General features: G+C 40.7%; 1 protein-coding gene across 5 annotated transcripts in view; it reads right to left on the bottom strand.

Annotated features, from left to right (window-relative positions):
- The window catches only part of FSIP1 (fibrous sheath interacting protein 1), a 217411-nt gene that overhangs the window by 16973 nt on the left and 181795 nt on the right, over positions 1 to 18643 (bottom strand). The gene's annotated exons all lie outside the window — the stretch shown is intronic.

Below are 18643 nucleotides of genomic sequence, written 5' to 3' on the forward strand. Positions count from 1 at the left end.
TAATACAACATAAATCCAAGTGCCAGGAAAATCATTACATAACACATACAAATAGAAAAATAATTCATTTTTTAAAGATTTATCTATTTATTATTTGAAAGAGTTATACAGAGAGAGAGAGAAAGAAAGAGAGAGACAGAGGTCCTCCATCCAATGGTTCACTCCCCAACTGGCCGCAACGACCAGAGCTGTGCCAATCCAAAGCCAGGAGCCAGGAGCTTCCTCCAGGTCTCCCATGTAGGTGCAGGGGCCCAAGGACTTGGGACATCCTCCACTGCTTTCACAGGCCACAGCAGAGAGCTGGATCAGAAGTGGACCAGCCAGCCCTCATACCAGCACCTATACGGGATGCTGGAGCTTCAGGCCAGGGCATTAACCCACTGTGCCACAGTTCCTGAAATATCCCAAATCATGGGGGAAATGTACAGCTGCCCTAGAGAATAAGTTTATAGTCAATCATGCTCTCCATAATCCAGGAGGGAAATCCTACAATACTGATGAAAATGGATTATGGTACCGAATTAACAACTAATACCATTCTGTTACCATTCTGTAACACATCAAAGCATCATTAGCTGGAATGGAGATACCAGAAAACCATTCTTCTTTTAAAAAGTCATAGGCCATCAAGCAGAGAAGTAGGTAATAGTAGGCAATCTTTCTTAGATAAACAGCCAGGAATCCTGTCGCAGTCTCCAGATGTTTTTCTAAGCACTGCCCCAGCATACTCCTCCACATGAACCATACCACCTCTCAGTTCCTTAACTGGGAAAAAAATCTCAGGCAAACATCTACTCCCGGGGGTTCATCACTCCTAGATGTGTCCACAACTTACAGTGGACAATACTGCTGAAGACAGAAAAGGAAGAGTGGATGTGTGGCCTGTCCTGACATGTGTAGTTGCTTCAAAGCTACAGGTCCTGGCAGGGGCCAGGGTCATTCCAGAAGCAGTGCATCTGGGGAGAAGGATTGCATCATATTTATTTGCTGCCTATAAAGGCTACCAATGCCAAGCATTTCATTTAAAAATTTAAAATCACATTTTTCTTTTTTTTTTTTAAATATTTTTTATTTATTTATTTGACAGGTACAGTTACAGACAGTGAGAGAGACAGAGAGAAAGGTCTTCCTTCCACTGGTTCACCCCCCAAATGGCAGCTACGGCCAGAGCTATGCCAATCTGAAGCCAGGAGCCAGGTGCTTCTTCCTGGTCTCTCTCCCACACGGTACAGGTGCCCAAGCACTTGGGCCATCCTCCACTGCCTTCCTGGGCCACAGCAGAGAGCTGGACTGGAAGAGGAGCAACTGGGACTAGAACCTGGCGCCCATATGGGATTCTGGCGCCTCAGGCAGAGGATTAGCCAAGTGAGCACAGCGCCAGCCCAAAAATCACATTTTTCTTCTAGTTGATGTTCCCAGAAAATAAATAAAAATGAATCCAAAGTAAGTACTGATCCATGTTCTATAAGAACTCAACTGAACACCATGCCATCTGACTTTCAACAATCTCAGAAAGAAATGGGATTCAAAGGAGACCCAGATTGAAACTCCTGGCTCCTGGCCCATTCCTGGCCATTGAGGCCATTTGGGGAGCTAACCAGCAGGTAGAAAATCTCTCTTTATCTCAGTAACTCTACCTTTCAAATAAATAAAATAAATTTTTAAATTAAAAAAATGAGATTGAAATATATTGAAACACACAAAAAAATTAAACCTTCTCTAAAGAATCAGTATCTTCCTTGATTTACACAATGTTGTTATCTAGGAAAACACTAATCTTCCTTTACAGAGAAATGAATTATCCAAGAACAAGTCCCCATAATAAAACTTAATCATGGGGCCGGCGCTGTGGCACAGCGGGTTAACACCCTGGCTTGAAGCACCAGCATCGTATATGGGTGCCGGTTCAAGACCTGGCTGCTCCACTTCTGATCCAGCTCTCTGCTATGGCCTTGGAAAGCAGAAGCATGAAGCAAGATCCCTACCTTACACCTTTCACAAAAATCCACTTAACATGGATTAAAGATCTAAATCTACGACCTGACACCTTCAAATTATTAGAGAACATCAGAGAAACCCTGCAAGACACAGGTACAGGCAAAGACTTCTTGGAAAAGACCCAGGAGGCACAGGCAGTCAAAACCAAAATTAACAATTGGAATTACATCAAATTGAGAAGTTTCTGTACTGCAATAGAAACAGTCAGGAAAGTGAAGAGGCAACCGACAGAATGGGAAAAAATATTTGCAAACTATGCTACAGATAAAGGATTAATAACCAGAACCTACAAAGAGATCAAGAAACTCCACACAACAAAACAAACACTTAAGAGATGGGCCAAGGACCTCAATAGACATTTTTCAAAACAGGAAATCCAAACGGCCAACAGACACATGAAAATGTTCAGGATCACTAGCAATCAGGGAAATGCAAATCAAAACCACAATGAGGTTTCACCTCACCACGGTTAGAATGGCTTTCATACAGAAATCTACCAACAACAGATGCTGGTGAGAATGTGGGGAAAAAGGGACACTAACCCACTGTTGGTGGGAATACAAACTGGTAAAGCCACTATGGAAGACAGTTTGGAGATTCCTCAGAAACCTGGATATAGCTCTACCACATGAACCAGCCATCCTACTCCTCGGAATTTACCCAAGGGAAATTAAATTGGCAAATAAAAGAACTATCTGCACCTCAATGTTTAATGCAACTCAATTCACAATAGCTAAGACATGGAATCAACCTAAATGCCCATCAGTGGAAGACTAGATAAAGAAATTATGGGATATGTACTCTATGGAATACTACACAGACACAAGACTAGTGTCTGCTAATACTAACTGATAAAACCAAAAAAGCGAGAGAAGGATCCAACATGGGAAGTGGGATACACAGCAGACTCATAGAATGGTAGATGTTCTAAATAGCACTCTGGCCCCAGAATCAGCCCTTACAGCATTTGTATCCAGCTAAAAAGCCCATGAGAGTTTCTCAGGCATGGAAAGCCAAGATACTCTGGAAAAAAAAAAAAAAAACCTCTGTAAAAGATCTCTGTGAGTGAGATCCCCATGGAAAAAGCAGGCCATCAAAGAAGGAGGTACCTTTCTCTGAAGGGAGGAGAGAACTTCCACTTTAAAGACTCTGACCTTGTCTAAATAAGAGGCTTCCATAGCCTTGGCAGCTCATGACAAGAGCCTTGGGTGATTATTGACGTCATAAATAAGAGTGTCAATTGTTAAATCAACAACGGGAGTCACTGTGTACCTACTCCTCATGTAGGATCTCTGTCCTTAATGTGTTGTACTATGTGAATTAAAGTTAAAACTACTACTCAAACAGTACTTTATATTTTGTGTATCTGTGTGGGTGCAAACTGTTGCAATCTTTACTTAGTATATACTAAGTTGACCTTCTGTATATAAAGATAATTGAAAATGAATCTTGACGAAGAATGGGATGCGAGAGGGAGTGGGAGATGGGATGGTTTCGGGTGGGTGGTAGGTTATGGTGGGTAAAGCCATTATAATCCAAATATTGTACTTTGGAAATTAATATTTATTAAATAAAAGGTGAAGAAAAGAAATTAAAAGTGGTTGACTCTGGAGAGCAAATCAAAGGGTAGGGAAGACTGAGGCAAGAGGCTGCCATTCGTGTTCAAAACATTTTAAGAGCATTTTTTCCTTATTACTATAACAAAAGTAAAACTAAATATGAAATAAAAGTAATATAAATGTATTTAAAGTGTTTAAAAATTTGAATATTGAAACGAAACTCCCAATATCTTTGGATACCAGAGAAGATCTGGGTTTTATGAAGCCAGAAACTTATATAATCTTTGAGCAGGAAGAGGGAATTTCTTTTAAAAAATACAAAATTACAAAAAGAAATTTAAGCATAAATGTAAGTTTTCTGTTTTTATAAAATGAGAAAGATCCCAGCAAATTGCTGGAGTCTTAGAGAGTTAAGTTCACCTCTTGCAGTATCACTTAAGGTCACTGACTAGAAATGCTGACAGAAATGTTTGCTGATTGCAACATGGCTTCCTCTCTCCCATCCCCCAGGCTTCAGTAGGTGAGGGTCCTGAAGCTGAAGCTGCATTGGCTTCCCAGCAAGTCTGTTCCCCGGGTACTCTGAGACAAAAGCTTAACATATTCTGGCTCGCATGCTCATAGAATTAAGCTGAAGTGCAATCACCCTCATCCTCTTAGGGGAAGTAACCTGAAAGAAAAGAAAACACAGGAGACTAGAACCTGGATTTCTGCCCATGCTCTGCTGCCTTGAGCAAGTCACCTACGTTCCTAGGGCCAATAGCCTTCATCTAAAAATGAAGAATTGAAAAAGATGATCTCCAAATTAATTTATAGCTCTAAAATTTTTTAATGAACTCAAAAATTAAAATAAATAAAAGAATGAACTTTTCTACTGACAGTAGAGTATAACCTCAATAGAATTTTAAAAAACAAAACAATAAAAAAGAAAAATTGAACTTTAATTACTTTGGCTTTGTCGCAATTTCAATCCTAAACCCTTATAACTCAGGGCAGCCAGGTGGCAAGCAGTGTGACCCTAGAATCCCATACTGGAGTGCCTGGGTTCAAGTCCTGGTCCTGCTTCTAATTCCAGTTTCCTGTTAATACATCCAGGAAACTGCAGATACTCATTTAAATATTTGGGATTTAGGTCCCTGTCACCAACATGGGAGACTTGAATTGAGTTTCAAGCTCCCAGCTTCAAGCTGGCCCAGCCCCAGCTGTTACAGGCACTGGAGCATAAATTAGAAGATGGAAGGCTGATCTCTTTCTCCAACTTTCTAAGTAAATGAAATTTAAATTTAAAAATTTTAGAAATTATATAATTCTATAAGAACTGTATAATTCTATCATAAAAAATTCTCTAATTTCAAAGTATTGTAAGTAAAAGTGGATATGTTAAGCCTTCAAATTAAAATAGTTTAATAATAGTATCTCTCAGTAGTAATACAGATCAGAAACTTCAACAGGACCCATCTTTCTCAAACTTTTGATTCCCAAATGAGTCTTTTCCCACAGTAAATCTCATTAAACTGCTATTGTGATAACCAAATGAATTAAGGATGCATAAAGTATTTTAAAGTACTAAATTAAGACATGTTATTTACAAAGGCTGTACTTGTATGCACCATGTCTCCAACACAAACATCCCTAATTCCCCTTGATAGCTAAGGGACCAAAACACATAATCTCCATCCAGATTACTCTTGAAACTCCTGAGCTAATGAACTCCATAACTGAACTGATCATTGTGCAAATGCAGTCAAATAACCATCTGTTTAAGTATTCACCCCAAAGTAGTCATCATTCATGCCAGCTCTAACTTCCTAGTACTGCATAAACAAGTTATTATTCATACTGTTCCTGTCCTTCAGAAAATTCAACATAGTGCAAATCAGTCTTCATTTTTCCAGATCAGAGCCCAACCTATTTTCTCTCCTTGTATAACAGTCTCTCTCTTCCCACCTTCATTTTAGAAGTCCTTTTGATCTTCCCCCTTAAGCTAATATACACATATTCTTTAGTCAAAGAGTAAATGTGCTAGATTTTTTTCAAGAAAACAATACAATACATTTGTGGTGTTGGTACTCATGCATCTTGCTGGTCCTACTGGCATACCAGGTGATGTCTTATAGAATAATAATAATAAAACTAAAATTTTTAACCACCTACTCTATGTAGGCTATGCATATTACATATATCAATTCCTTTAATCTTCTCAACAAAGCTATGAGCAGTGTTATTATTCCTGTTTTATAGATGAAAAGCTGAGGCATCAAGAAATTAAGTAACCTGGCCAAGGTCACACAGTGATAAACCTGGGATCTGAATCCAGGTAGTCTGGGTCTACAGCCTATATACCTCATCACTAAGCTATGTTGCCTCTCACCATGAGTTCTCCTTCTATCGTTCACCAGTGGTCTCTTTACCAACTGATGTTCATTTCTGTCCATTCTCTAAATATAAAAACTATTCCTATAGAATATTTCACTTAACTTTTGACTTTATTGCCCAGATTCATTCTGTGTTCTAGAATGCCTTCTCTTTAAGCTCATTAAAAAAAAAGAAAGAAAGAAAGAAAGAAAGAAAGAAAGAAAGAAAGAAAGAAAGAAAGAAAGAAAGAAAGAAAGTTAGTTCACATCCACAGTTCCATTCCCAGGGTGCCCACTGTTTATACTTCTCCATCCAGATAAATGCCAGTTTGGTATAGGAGCTCAACCTGATGATTAGTGCAACTTGAAACTGCTGGAGATGGAATACAAACTGTGGATTACCTCATTTTCAACCCTGCCCACCCATCCTATGCTATATGCATCTGGAGTTTCCTTAGCCATAAAAATATCCATTTATTTGAGCAATAGATTTGTTGACAAGGCAATCAAAGTTTTGCCTCTAGTTCAAATAGCTAGAAAGTCCACCATTATAAACCATAGATGAAATCTTGTCTTTGGATGTAAGCTATTGCCAGATGGATATTCTCCCCCACCCCAGGGTTCCTAAAGACCCACCCCTTAAAGACAATATCACTAGCCGATAAATAGTGACAAAATGAGAGTATGGATGTGCATAGCTTTCAGTCATATCTATTTCTTTTTTATTATTATTCTTCAATTTATTATTTAGAAACTGCAACATTGCAAGAAAATTGAAGCAACTTTTTTTGTGATACCTAGTTCTACTTCAAAATAAGCAACTAAAAAACATTCAACCTTTTGCTTAATCATGATAATATAAGTTTACACCTCCAGGATGCAACTACTGCTAGAAACTTCTAGATAGTAGAGTTCTTTTTAGTCAAGATTTTCTTAGTTATAAAAAAACAGAAACCCTTATCTCAAAAAAAGAAATTGTGGAGGTGAGGGTTGTTGTAGGACCCAAGAAGTCATTCCATGAATACCAACAAGCTGGAAATAAAGCATAGAAAGGCCTTTTAGAGTCTAGAATTGAGACTAGAATTGAGTCTAGAATGGAAATCAAAGTCATGTGATCCATCACTTTCTGGGTCCCTATAGTCTTCTAACTCCCTAATTACTTTATGTATACTCCTCTTTGGAAATTAGCTTTTTCTGCTTATTAATGGTTTCTGTTCTCTCACAGCCTCAGTTTACCTATGTAACATGAAATGACTCTGGTCCTCATTCAACACAATGCTAAGAGTTTAGCATCCACCAATGACTGACTATGATGACTATCCCTCTAGCTCAATAAGTAAAGTTTAGCAAGATAACTTCATTAGTTACTGCCAAAATTGATGTAGCTACTATATCAGATTCAAGTGCCCACCACGGGTCCAATCACCTGTGATGAGAGTCACTTGATGCAAACAGAGTACTCCATGGTCATGCTTCTGGCAGGGCTGTGAGTAGGAGTGATTTCCCAAAGAAAAAGCCGTGAGTAAGATGGGATACTTCCCTCCCAAACCTACTATATTGTTATACAACTGCCACAAAATAAATAATAATTCAAAAGTACTGCCATTTAATGAAGTCCTATAGACAACTGAAAGATTAACAACAAGGCATTTCCAAACTTGACCAATCTCATTAAAACTGAGTACTTATTGAATAGTTAATTGAGATATAAATGTAGAACCACTTGCCAGAAAATATTCATTTGTGGACAGAACAATAAAGGCATTTCCACTGGTCTACAGAGCAGCAATATCAAGTCAAAGTGCTCCCAATAGGATCCTTTAGGCTAAAGAGATTCGTGTTACTTATATGGCTCTTTTAGATTACACAAAAACAGAAAGCATGGGAGTAAAATTATTGCCATTCATTAAATACATGCATCAATGTTGCTAAAGATTCATGGAAGGAATGGGCCTGTTCTTGCAGCCTCTTCTAGCTCCTTCCAGCCCTATTCTACCTTCCCACCTTCGTGTCTTAGACTGAAGCTACCTCCATCATGTAAAGGCAAGTCTGGCAGCTACACCGCTCTTTAAAAGCCTCAGAGGTAACAAGGATCCCTGCAAACAAGGAAGACCTGGCATATTTTGAACCAAAACAGTCAGAGAAGCTGTCTGGCCAGAAGGAACCCTGAACTCTAGTCAAAAGGGAATCAAAGGTTATTACAAGAGAAGCTATAAAACATTAGGAATAAGGGTTGAAGTAAGGCTGTAAACAGGAAACTGAGTCCACCCATAGGTCAGAAGCCAAGAGGATCCGTGGAGCGAATAACACTTAGTGTGAAGTAGGTCAAGGCAAGCAGCTCTAAAGTGAGGTCATGAATGTTGTGGTGGTATTGAAAACCCACTTTTATGTGGGGCCTGGCATGTTAAAGTAACTCTGCAGAACTAGACACCACCCTTACTGGGGCCACTAGTCTTTACTGAACAGCTGGGTGAGGCAGAGTCGGGAAGGGTTTGCCTGATGGGTTTTCCTGGTGAGAGACTACTGTATCCCTGGGCATTCTGTGGTGGTTCTTCTCCTGTGGCCCAGGTGCCAGGGCATCAGAAATTCAAGCTTTCTGTTTCTGTGTACCAGAATTAGAGGAGTGGGCTGCAGAACTCCAGTGTACAATGTCAGGATGGGCATGGATGGGAGAAGCTAGAAGCAAGGGGTGGGATTCTCAATTCCTGTAATTACAATAGGGCAGGAACTTGACTTTAGTTGGTGACATGGCCAGAAGGGTACAGATGTGCTCTGAAAATAGCTATACCAACTTTGATTTTTACATAGCTGTGAGAAGAGACTCTCATTTTTCCATATTGTGGGACAATTACCATTTGAGGACTGCTGGCAATTGCTATTTTCTAGCTGTAGAGACAGTTAAGTCCACTTGAATCAGATCCCCTTTGTTCTGAGCAAGTTGCCAGAATGGCCCTTTTGTCACATGTCTATCATTTTCCTTCCTGAAACAAGGCTTGGGCTCTGGCTCTGCAGTCAGAGGGAGCCTGGTAGGTTGTCTCATATTTCCAGAAAAAGAAGCTTGACAGAGAAATGTGGTATGTAAATTTGCATAAAGAAACTAGACAGGGGCTCTAGGCTGTCACTTCAGCCCCCATTTCTCAGCAAGATAGTTGGTTTATGCTTTAGTGCCAGTAATGAGAATTATTTGTGCAGGTTAAGACTTTCCATGCCCTCAGTTTTGTGATGTCTACTTTTATTATATAGAGATAAGTTGGGTCAAAGGAGGTCAGGATGGGATCAGAAATCAAGAAAGCCATTGGCAATTTAAATGCTTTAATCTCACAGTTCAAGCTATGAGATTACATGTGTCAACTGATACATGAGTCAAGCTGGAAAAATTTGATGTAATTGAAACCTAAGGAACCTAGGTACGCCCTCCATGGGCCGCCTCTAAACAACTTTAAGTACTTTGCTTGACATCATTGAAACTTCATGGTGGAAAAGATGTCCTCAGAACCCTGTCTATGAGATCTTCAACATTTGTTTTCTAGTCTTGGCTGACCTTGAGGTGATGGTGCTATGGTCAATAGAGGACCATTCTAAACAGGGACTCATTTAAGTCCAAGTTACGAGAGTATATTCAACAGGTGTTAAGAAACATAAACTATCTCCACACACATCTGGCCAGAGACACTGAGGAGGCCACATCTGTAGAAGCTGAAATAAGTAGAGATGTGACATAGCTTATCAGATATTACCTGGCAATGCATAGACTGTCAATAGATAGGACAAGACCTCTGCCTTCCACAGATATGGGTTGGTGATGTTATCAGCAATGTCACATTCAGGGTCAATGTTCTGCCTCTTGTGAGAAGCACCACACTGTTTTGTTTTTGTTTTTGTTTTGTTTTGTTTTTGACAGGCAGAGTTAGACAGAGAGAGAGAGAGAGAGAGAGAGAGAGAGAGAGAGAGAGAGAGGTCTTCCTTCCATTGGTTCACTCCCCTAATGGCTGCAGCGGCAAAAGGGAGCAAATGAATAATTGAGTTATATTCAACTGGAATTGAGTAATACCCCTCCCCCTGGAAGGACTGCCCTCAAATGCAGTCACCCATATGGCACCTCTCTGAAGATATCTCACAAGACCAAACAATCAGCTGTACTGGCTGACAGTAGCCAGATCAGCAATACAGCTTTCATTTTTGTTCTCCCTCTTTATTTGCCTTGCTACCCTTTTTTCTCATTTCTCCTTCTCTTCACCGTTGAAGTAGAGGCAAAGTGTATGTGTCTGCCTCAGGCTCTACTGTTCCAGACTAAGGCATTCAAAATGAATGAGAGTTCCCAAGTTCCGGCAAGTCTCTGAAAAAGGCAACTTGACATGAACAAGGTGTGCCCAGGTAGACAGGGCCAGAAGTTCCACCCAGTTTCTAAAACAAGTCAAGAAGATTACATGCAAGCCCGGCTGGGTGCAGGGACTACAGAATCATGGCCAGCACCATCAAGGTTGCAGGAAGCAAAGTGATGCTTCAGGATCCTTGGGGCTTGTAGTTTAATAGCTGGTTCCTGGGGTTGGTGCTGTAGCATAGCAGGTAAGGCTGCCACCTGTGGTGCTGGCATTCCATATGGGTGCTGGTTCGAGTGCCAGCTGCTCCACTTCCGATCTGGCTCTCTGCTGTGGCCTGGGAAAGCAGTAGAAATTGGCCCAAGTCCAATTTCTCCAGGTGGGAGACCTGGAAAAAGCTCCTGGCTCCTGGCCTCGGATCAGCACAGCTCCAGCCACTACGGCCATTTGGGGAATGAACCGGCAGTTGGAAGACCTTTCTCTTTCTCTACCTCTGCTTCTCTTTAACTCTGTCTTTCAAGTAAGTAAATAAATCTTAAAAAAAAAATAGCTGGTTCCTATTGGCATCACTGGAACCTGGTCAGCAAATTCATGAGGGCAGGGTCAAAGAAGAAAATCCTCTGGAACCCTTGGAGGACATTTGCCCAGGATAGCCACAAACAACATAACTGGAAGGAAAATATCATTTGGGGCCATGTTGTGAAAGCCAAGGTCATAGATCAGGTTGAAGTGTCAAGATAAATAGAAAAAGGATTAGCATGTAATATAAAAAAGGTGGTGGCATGTTGTTCAGTCACTAAGACATGCCTGCTGTAAAGGTGAGACCTGCTTTCATTCTGGGGACAGAGTACAAAGACCAAGCCGGAGGTCTAAAGAGAGTCCAGCGGAAGCAGACCCTAACTGTCACCAATAGATCAAAACAAAGGGCTAGGTGAGTCACACAAACACGTGACTTTCCCTGACATTTTAAACATGTCTCCAGCATTCCTTCTCCAAGTTGTTTTTGTATATTCTCATTCATATCCCACTTTAAGTTAAGTGTCCCTTAGTCTTCTACACAATTTTTCTGAGACAACAGAAACTGCATGAGGGAGAAGAAACACCCTTAACAACAGTGTAGAGTAGCAGAAGGAAGCTGCAACTTCTAATTCCAGCTCCTAGGAGCTGGCACTGTGGCACAGTGGGTTAAAGCCCCAGCCTGCAGTGCTGACATCCCATATGGGCGCCAGTTTGAGTCCCAGCTGCTCCTCTTCCAATCCAGCTCTCTGCTATGGCCTGGGAAAACAGTAGAAGATTGCCCAACTCCTTGGGACCCTGTACCCGTGTGGGAGGCCCAGAAGAAGCTTCTGGCTCCTAGCTTCGGATCAACTCAGCTCTGCCCATTGCTGTCATTTGGGGAGTGAACCAGCAGAATGGAAGACCGACCTCTCTGGCTTTACCTCTCTCTGTAACTCTGTCTTTCAAATAAATAATTCTTTTTAAAAAATTCCAGCTCCTTGACCTATATCAGCTGTTTGGGCAAATAAGTTGACCTCTCAAAGCCTCATATTTCTAATTGGTAAAATAGAAACAGCAACTAGCTGCCTCCTAAATAATTGTGAGGATCACTAACAAGCAACATTTTGCAGTAAGTTTGAGACCCATGTGTGAAGCTGCTCACTTGGTCCCTGAAGAGTAGGTAGAACTTCAGGCAATGCTAGGTCAACACTAAGTTTCACCGGGAAGCTGACAGCAACAGGGACAAGATGACCTCTCCCAGGAAGTTACAGGCTAAAGTCTGAAGTTTCCAAGTGCACTAAGCCCCTACCTTGAGGAGTCTCTCTGAAGCTACCAGGAATGTAGCTTTACAGATACTCTCTCAGCTAACAATTTGCAGCTAAGTACATTGCCATGTGCATCCTTAGAATGGGGGAGGCAGAAGAAGGGCCACTAAATGCTAGGGGAGGGCAAACAAGAAGGAAAAGACAGAATGTGGATCTCTAGCATCACACTCAGAGCAGACACAATTAAGTCTTCAATACCAGAAAGAGACTGGTTCCTAAATAATTTTATTCTTGCTCAAAATAATGTCACCAGTCGGGGAGAGTACTGTGAAACACAGGGCCATAGATGCAAAGGGTCTGCCCCTTCCTTCATGCCCTTGACACATAGGCCCTTTCATCATTCCCCTCCCACCTTCCTGCTCTCTTCCCCAAGGCATCTAAAGACTTCCTACCGCTCTTGCAGGCCTCTCCACCAGAGCACACCCTTCTTGGGAGGATAACTCAATTCCAATTTTTATATTTATCTTATTGCCCTCATATCAAAACACCTACCCTAACATGCTTCCTCATTACTCTCCATAAGACTAAGTCATCCAAGTCAATGTATAACCCTCTCAAGGAACAAAGTCATGGTTTACAGGAGCCTCTTTGAATCAGAATGAATCAACCCAAAGAGGTGATTCTAAGAATGGAATTCAGATTCCAAAGCTGGATGGTACAGATATCTAGAAGGCAGCCCTTTTAGCTCCCTCAGATCAGGACACAGAGCCCTAGTCAGTCCCATTACACTTCATCAGATCTGAGTTTCAGAGTTAACTCTACATTTAATGTGATAAACAAGGAGAACTTTGGTCACAAACAGGCGACCTGTAGCTTTTCCCAGAGTTGAGCAAGTGCTCCTAAAGCTTTGTCCTGCCTAGACATGTATCTGAAACATCTAATTAGCCCTGTACATTCTGAACAGCACCAAAGCCTGACGGCATTATGTAAGATGAAGCTCTCTATTAATACTGCTGCTCAATGAACTGTCCTTTCCCATTTGCCCATTTAAAAGTGAAATCATGCCACTGCTGAGAAAATGGATAAGATACCGTGAAAAATAAATTTCAAGATATGCTGTCATCCAAATTAAGGGAGTTAAACTCTGTAGATATCAAATTAAAAAAATGTTATTTAGTGAACTGGATACAAATTCATAAAGATATAAAAAAACTGTACACATTGGGCTGGCATTGTGGTGTAGCAGGTTAAACTGCCACCTGCAATGCCAGCATCCCATACACATGCTGGTTCAAGTCTCAGCTGTTTCATTTCTAATCCAGCTCCCTGCTAATGCCATCTGGGAAAACAGCAGAAGATGGTGCTTTGGCCCCTGCCACCCACATGGAAGAACCAGATAAAGCTCCAGGCTTCAGTCTGGCCCAGGCTGTTATGGCCATTGGGGAGTGAACCAGAGGATAGATCTCTCTCTCTCACTCTCTCTCTCCTTCCCTCCCTCCCTCTTTCTCTCCTTAATTGTGTAACTCTGCATTTCAAATAAATAAATAAATCTTTTTGAAAAAAAATCTTGGATACAGATTCCCTCATAAAAGATGCATTTAAATATTTGCCTTTTACATATAGCAGAGGACTTTGAGAGGGATGAATCATTCTCCACTCTCCCTTTCATCAGGTCTTTATGAGGGTACTTCAGAATGTTCATGAAAGAGTCATAATAAAAAATAAATTTATTTTGGTCCAATGAAAAAATTTGAAATCCACACAGTATTTATATGATATGCATTTTCCTTGAATTTGGGCCAGGGAGCCCTCCCAACTTCAGGTTTCATATTTGGCAGGTGTCCAGGTCAGCCCACATCATTGGTCAATTACACTTGGAATTAGGGGATACAATGGACAGGGTTGATACTCCTCAACTATCTACCATGCACTAAGAGTGTTGACATACATTATTCCATTTAATTCTCCAACCTATCCAATGAGGGAATTGGGAAATCATTCTTCTCATTGAACAGATAAGAAAATTAAATCTCAGAGACATTAAATATCTTGGTTCAAGGCCCAGAACTAATTCTAAAAAGTGAAGCCAGGGCTTTTTCATACTCATAAATGTCTTCACACAGACACTTAAAAGAGTTGCTTCAGCTCCATTTTCCATTGGGAACACCCTGGCCACAGCACGGCATCATAACATTTCCCTTCCACTCTTTTACATCTGAAAATGTTGTACAGCACAGCAGTCTATTGTAAGGCAAATGAGTGAATAAGAGGCCCTCTCCACTGGATGACAGCTACCTATGCATCCCCAAAGCATGGAGCACCAGGTTACACCATCACAGCACCTTCCACACCCACGTTCCCTGATGGATGCTAAGTTCTACAAGGCTGTGGCCAGGTTCTTCCCATCTCTGTGCTCCTATGCCTAGCACACAACCTTGGCACAAGATGGACATATGACAAAGATTTATTGACCACAGACTGATTTCTTCTGGTGCTCCTCTATCTTTTGCAGTAACACCACAACCTCCATAAACTCAAGGGTCCTTCTCTATCCCCTCACTGACCAGTGGTCCCAGACCCCAGTCCTCTGCTCTCCTCCCTATCCTGTTCCCTCTGGGACTGATTTGGAAGCCCCATGGCTTTGGAAGATAATGGCCTGATCAGTTAATAAAACCCCTATGAAGTTCTCCAATATGGGAAACTTTAGATTCCAGCAAGGGTAGACATATAAACAAATTGGTTCAAGGGAGCAATATTTCTGTACTCTCCTTGTCACCCTCTATAGGTAATGACCTACCCACCTATGGGGGCAAAAGCAATGCTAACAAGGATGCCCCCACCCAAACTTCATGCGCATTCACCAAACATAAATGCTTCAGATTCACAAAGATTCCCAAGTGCAATAAAAAGCCTGAATTTTGGGACTATCACTATGATACTCACTCCAAATCTGACACAGAGGTTTAATTTGGTCTGCCATGAAAATAGAACTGAATAATATTCACAGTCTTTGATTGAGGTTAAGTTTAGTTATGGAAATCTATTCAGGTACTTACTATAGAAAGCCTTGCAAAAAAGGCAGAAAACCATTTCTTTTTATAAGTATTTACAGAGTAAAGGTCCTCTCAATGGGCTCTTTATAGTAAGCAAATGCTTCAAATAAACCAAAATAGGGCTCCCACCATTCATGTAAACATTTTCTAGCCATGTCATGTTTACATTTTCTTTTTTGATTTCCAATGGTGAGCCAGTATGAGCTACAGCCTCTGCAGTACACAGAGTGCTGAGTCACTCATTTACAAATGGAATGGATTGTATAAATACTGACAAGTGCAATACATGCTTAATGTGGTGGTTGTCAGGAAACATCACTGAATTGAATAGACTAAAAATCTTGACTGAAGAAATAGAGGAAAAGGTTCAAATATTTGTGCTCTCTGATTTTATAATGTTGAAAATAACTGTGTCTCAAAATCAGACAAAATCATAAGCAGAGTTTGTTTCCTTTAAAATTTTTTTCAAGTTATTGTCTTAACTTCAAGTGCTTATGGTAAAAACACAATTCCTCCTCTCCAAATTGAATAACAAGAATTAATTTTAAAATAATTGGTTGAAATACAACCTTTAAAAAGGAAACAGAAGTAGCTTCAGATAGGTATCTCCATTCGCTGGATGAAAATTCTCCTACAGGGGCCAGCATTATGGCATAATGCGTTAAGCAGCCATCTGCAATGCCAGCATCTCATATGGGCACCAGTTCATGTCCTGGATGCTCCACTTGCAATCCAGCTCCCTGCTAATGTGTCTGGGAGAGCAGCAGAGGATGGCCCAAGTGCTTGGACTACTGCATACATGTGGGAGATCCAGAAGAATCTCCTGGCTCCTGGCTTCAGCCTGGCCCAGCCCCAGCCATTGTGGCCACTTGGGGAGTGAACCGGTGGATGGAAGAGCTCTATCTTTCCTTCTCTCTATCTGTAATTGTGCCTTTCAAATAAATATTTTTTAAAAAATTCCTCCTATTAATGCCCAAAATCTTCTCTATATAAGGCATACTTTTAACCTGCCAAAATAACTGATTTTCTCAATTATCGAACTGAATTCACTAGTTAATTAAGCCAGGAAGCTTTTTCATAATATGCTAAAATTAATTTTATAGGGGCTGGCACCGTGGCGTAGTGGGTAAAGCCACTGCCTACAGTGCTGACATCCCATATGGGTGCCAGTTCTAGTCCTGGCTGCTCCACTTCAATCAACTCTCTGCTATGGCCTGGGAAAGCAGTAGACAGCCAAAGTCCTTGGGCTCTTGCATCTGCGTGGGAAACCCAGAAGAAGTTCCTGGCTCCTGGCTTCAGATTGGCCCAGTTCCACCTGTTGTAGCCATTTAGGGAGTAAATCAGCAGGTAGATGATCTCTCTCCCTCTCTGCCTCTGCCTCTGTAATTCCATCTCTCAAATAAATAAATAAATGCTTTTTAAAAAATTAATTTTACATTTATAAAGTACCATGAGTCTATCAATCTTCATTGTAACTACTGTATTATAGTAGCTTACTATATTAAAACTAGCAATATACAACTGTGAAGCCAGTGGAGATGAACTCTTTAAATGCAGTTAATTGAATAAATACACAAATTTAAAGATTCATTAGGGATTTAAATATTCTGTTATAAAACTGAATTCTTTGATTACAATTGCTATGTTTATTTCAGCAAGTATTCCATATTTAAGTGCTAGATATTAAAATGTTAGATGCGGGTTGCATTATCTTCATGGAAGCTAAACACTGAATTTCTTGCCACATAGACTGTTCAAGAGGCAGAAAAATTCTTAACAGAACCACTGACATTCCTAAAATTGCTAATCTTTGAGATTCTCATGACCCCTAATTTTGCAAACAGAGAAACTTACATATGGTCCCTGGTCTTTCCATCAGTTTTTCCAGCAGTCCCACCACCCCTCTACTGGTTCCCATGCCAAGAGCCCTGCTATGCCTAATCCATCATCGTTTGTCACCAGATCTCTGAAATGGTCACCAAATTGTTCTTTCTATGTCTACATCTGCTGTCCCACTAAGCATGTTTAACCCAAAGGAGTTAATATTTTAAGTGTGAGTTATACCACTGAGTGCTTTTCTGCTTAGAATCCTCCAGTGGTTCCCCAGTTCCCTGGGAGTAACAGCCAATGTCTCCCCATCATTTCTCAGGACTTATCTTCTACTTTTCCCTTCCTCACCCACTCCCTCCAGCCACATTCACTATCTTGCTGTTCCTTGAATATGACAGCCATGCTCTGGCCTCAGGGCCTTTGCCTCGCTGCCCATCTTCTTAAATTCCTTTTGTCCTTACATCAGCACAATGTTTTCTCATCTCTTCCAAGCATTTAAATGTCATCATCTGTTGAGCCCTTCCCTAAACAGCTTTCACCTGCATTGGCTCTCCCTGTGCCCCTTTCCCACATTTTTTTTCTCTACTTATGTAAAGCACGTACAACTTTTACACATTAAATCCTTATTTGTTGTCTGCCTCCTTCCACTAGAAAATAAATCCATGGAATCAGAGACCTAGATCATTTCACTGCTCTATCCCAGAGCCTAGAAAAGTATTTTTGATAAGAACTTAATAAAGGTTTGCTTAATAAGTGAAATATTTTTCTTGGAGAGCTCTGTGTTGCACACATATACTCTCATATCACAATTTAAGCATCTTTCTTGTTCTCTGTTAAAATTTCATCTACTTGAGGAGATTCAAAGATTTTTGAATCTTTGCTCAAATAATATCATAAATTACTTTCCTTCTTTGTCAAAGTAGTATTAAAAATCAATATGTTGGGGCCGGCACTGTGGCACAGCAGGTTAAAGCCCTGGCCTGAAGCGCCAGCATCCCATATGGGCACCAGTTCTAGTCCCAGCTGCTCCTCTTCCAATCCAGCTCTCTGCTATGGCCTGGGAAAGCAGTAAAGGATGGCCCAAGTGCTTGGGCCCCTACACCCACGTGGGAGATCCAGAAGAAGCTCCTGGCTCCTGGCTTCGGATGGGCTTAGCTCCGGCCCTTGCAGCCATCTGGGAAATGAACCAGCAAATTGAAGACCTCTCTCTCTGTCTCTACCTCTCTCTATAACTCTGAAAAGAAATAAAATAAATCTTTAAAAAATAAAATAAAAAAATCAATGTTTTTTGAGAGAGTATAGTGTTTTCAGTTAAATGCCTTTGAAAAGACCACACATATTCTGTAGTCCTCCAGAGTAATCCTCTGCATTATTATCTTACCTTCAAGCCATTTCACACATTTATGTTACCTTCCTGATCTCTGAAGGAATTTCACTTAGCAAGACCTGGATAGAACACACTATAGAAGCATAGAGCAACCCCATTTCCAAATGCAACTTTCTACTTCAATTTATCCAGCAACTGCATTTTTTGGCTCCAAACCATAACTTCCTTAAACTACTTTTCCCTTTCTTCAGTGTCCTCACCACAATAGTACATGACCTTTACAAAGCTATTTCTCACAATAAAATAAAGCTTTCGTAACACAAAGAGAATTATAGTATAAACAGTGGGGACAGAGAACGTAGCTTCACTTTGTATGAATGCTATGAGACTGTCTGGATTGTAGCTTTCCCACTAGCACATATGTATCTTGCACCAAGACATCA

Source organism: Lepus europaeus, chromosome 11 (assembly GCF_033115175.1).
Source record: "Lepus europaeus isolate LE1 chromosome 11, mLepTim1.pri, whole genome shotgun sequence".
Lineage (NCBI taxonomy): Eukaryota > Metazoa > Chordata > Mammalia > Lagomorpha > Leporidae > Lepus > Lepus europaeus.